The sequence below is a fragment of the Rutidosis leptorrhynchoides genome, chromosome 1 (genome assembly GCF_046630445.1).
Source record: "Rutidosis leptorrhynchoides isolate AG116_Rl617_1_P2 chromosome 1, CSIRO_AGI_Rlap_v1, whole genome shotgun sequence".
Classification (NCBI taxonomy): domain Eukaryota; kingdom Viridiplantae; phylum Streptophyta; class Magnoliopsida; order Asterales; family Asteraceae; genus Rutidosis; species Rutidosis leptorrhynchoides.
Genome location: NC_092333.1, coordinates 384,084,760 through 384,088,139, shown reverse-complemented (window position 1 = coordinate 384,088,139; position 3,380 = coordinate 384,084,760). Strand labels below are relative to the sequence as shown.

The following is a 3,380-nucleotide window of genomic DNA, read 5'->3' as shown; positions in this document are numbered from 1 at the left end:
CTAAGTTATTATTATGCTTATTTGAGCCAAAGTAATCATGATGTTAGATTAAAAATTAAGATTGGGTTATTAGATTTTGTACCATAATTAAGGTTTGGACAAAAGACCGACAGTTGTGGACATTGGACTATTGACTATTAATAGATAGGGGGTATTGTCTAATCAAATGATGACTCATTGGAACCTGTCGAACCTATCTTCAAATTAGTTAATCTAATAATTATTAAAATGATTATGTATGTTCTATTTAGTGACGTTTACACGACATCTTTTACGATCATTTAATTAATTATTCGGGTTGAGTAATTGATTATTCATTCTGATCAAGTGGATAAATTAATATTCATATCTCATTAAAACATGGGTGGATTACATATAAGTATAATTGGTGTAATTATTAACAAAGTAATAAAACCTTAGATTACACGCAGTCGATAACCTGGTGTGTTATTATTAAACAAAGTATTAAAACCTTGTTACAGTTCGAATCCCTAATTAGTTGGAATATTTGACTTCGGGAATAAGGTTAATTTGACGAACATTTTATAATTATGACCGATGATCTATTATGGACAAAAAACCAGATAGGTTTCAAATAAATCCAGGACAAAGGACAATTAACCCAGATAAATAAATTAAAATCAAAACGTCAAACATCATGATTACGGAAGTTTAAATAAGCATAATACTTTTATTTCATATTTCATCGTACCTTTATTTACTGTCATTTTAATTACTGCAATTTACTTTATCGCAATTTAAATTCTGTCATTTATATTATCGTCATTTATCTTTACGCTTAAAATATAAAATCGACAAACCGGTCATTAAACGGTAAAAACCCCTTTTATAATAATATTACTATATATAATTATATATATTTTATATAAATATAGTTGTAAAAAAATATAGCGTTAAACTTGGCTAGCTCCCCGTGGAACGAACCGGACTTACTAAAAACTACACTACTTTACGATTAGGTACACTGCCTATAGTGTTGCAGCAAGGTTTAGGTATATCCACTCTATAAATAAATAAATAACTTGTGTAAAATTGTATCATTTTGCAGTAAAAATAATAACTATTTCATATACACCTCTGCGCACATTAAGTTTTTGGTGCCGCTGCAGGGGACGCCGAAGCGAAACGCTATAAAAAAAGATTTTTATTAAGTTTTAATTTCTTTTTGTAAAAATATGTTTTAAATATTAAAAATACAAAAATATAAAAAGAAAACGAAATATATATATATATATATATATATATATATTTAAGAGTTTGTTTAAAATATATAAAATTATAAAGTTTTTCTATTTCTATTTTAGTTTTTAAAAATTAAGTTTTTATTTATTTTATATAAATAAATTAAAAACAGAAAAATGAAAAAATAAAATAAAAAGTAATCGGGCCACTACACTGTAGCAGCCCAACATCTGAACTGGATCCGAGGGTCATGCGACCGCATGAAATTTTAGCATACACTCCATGCGATCGCATGGAGTGATTTGACAGCCCACGTACCTCTGCCGACACAATTAGGGTCACGTAATTAATAATAATTATAATAAATTAAATATTAATTAGGGTTTAGTTATTTAATAATTAAGTTTTAGTTTATTTTATTTTGTATTTTTAAGTTTCAATTAGTTTTATTATTTATAAAATTAATACTTTTATAAAATAATAATATAAAAATAATATTTTTATAAAATTGTAATTTTATAATTTTTATTTCTTTTTATAAATTGTATATTTTAATCGTTTAATTCGTAATTTGTATATTTTTCATTCGTAATTAATTTTAAGATTAGTATTTTGCCGTAGTTAATTTTTATTTCTAGATTTTAAGACTTTGCCATAAAATCCCTTAAGTGCTTTTTCTTTAGATTAAGATTTATGCGCTTTAGAATTTTGCGACGCCGTTTATATATTTTAGTGCCTTTTAAGTTATTGCCGTTTTGGATATAGATTTTTTTTAAGCTTTAATACTTTTAGGCGCAACTTTTTAGATTTAGTTTTTAGACTTTTAAGTTTCGACGTTTTTCTTTCTTATTTTTATTTTTCGACCTTTTATTTTTCGACATAGATTTTTATTTCAAAAGTTCGACGAAAAATTATTTTAAGCAGTTAAATTGATAGCCATCCAAATTTTCTGGTTCGTAGTAATAGTTGGATTTATTAGTGGCGAGTTGTGGGCTTCCGATTTAAAGGGTCCTGGCTACCTGCTGCATCTATTGGCTATTCGAAACGTGGATAAAATCAGAAAAGTCTATTAATTTGATAGCTTTAATAATTTTTATCTTTATAACTAATAGGATATTCAGTGAATGCACCGAGCAAAACGTTCACCACCTTTCATACGTTCACCACCTGTAACTCGATCAAGACATCTAGCCAATATTATCGCCGTTGATTTTTCTTTAGAATCATCATCTAGTCAAACAAGTACTCCAACTCAAAATTCCGATAATCCATTTTTTGAACCCGACTTCAAAATTGAAAACCCGGAGGATATTCAAGGACAATTCCAAGATCCTGAACCACTAATCATTCTTCCTGAACCACAAACCGTTAAATCAGAATCCTCTAGTGATTCAGATTCAACAATTTCAATTATGGAAGTAACGGAACCTCTAAGTATGGAAGATCGAATGAGAGCCACACGCACTGGCCAAGGTCACGCATTTATTAAGCCAGACATTAATACGCCAGATTATGAAATCAAAGGACAAATCCTACACATGGTAACTAATCAATGCCAATATAGTGGTACGCCAAAAGAAGATCCAAACGAACATCTTCGAACCTTTAATAGGATCTGTACTCTATTCAAAATCAGAGAAGTTAAGGATGAACAGATCTATCTCATGTTATTTCCCTGGACTTTAAAGGGAGAAGCCAAAGATTGGTTAGAATCATTACCTGAAGGGGCGATTGACACATTGGATGTCTTAGTTGAAAATTTTCTTAAACAATTCTTTCCGGCATCTAAAGCCGTGAGACTTCGAGGAGAAATTGTTACATTCACGCAGAAGCCAAATGAAACTATATATGAGGCATGGACAAGATTTGAAAAGTTGTTGAGAGGATGTCCTCAGCACGGTTTAGACATTTATCAAATAGTACAAATATTCTACCAAGGTATCGACATTGCTACACGAAAAGACATCGACATAGCAGCTGGTGGTTCCATTATAAAGAAAGCCGCAACTGAAGCTTACAAAATCATTGATAACACAGCCTCCCACTCGCATGAGTGGCACCAGGAAAAAGATATCTTTCGTTCATCTAAAGCGGCTAGAGCCGATTCTAGCCATGACTTTGATTCCGTTTCTGCAAAAATAGATGCTTTCGAGAGACGAATGGAAAAGATGACTAAA

The 3,380-nt window shown here is 30.1% G+C and overlaps 1 non-coding gene across 1 annotated transcript; it reads right to left on the bottom strand.

Annotated features, from left to right (window-relative positions):
* Nucleotides 1–2,999: 2,999 nt before the first annotated feature.
* Nucleotides 3,000–3,106, bottom strand: LOC139886864 (small nucleolar RNA R71). Its single transcript, XR_011772725.1, has one exon. It is a non-coding gene; the product is annotated as a small nucleolar RNA R71 (small nucleolar RNA).
* Nucleotides 3,107–3,380: the final 274 nt, after the last annotated feature.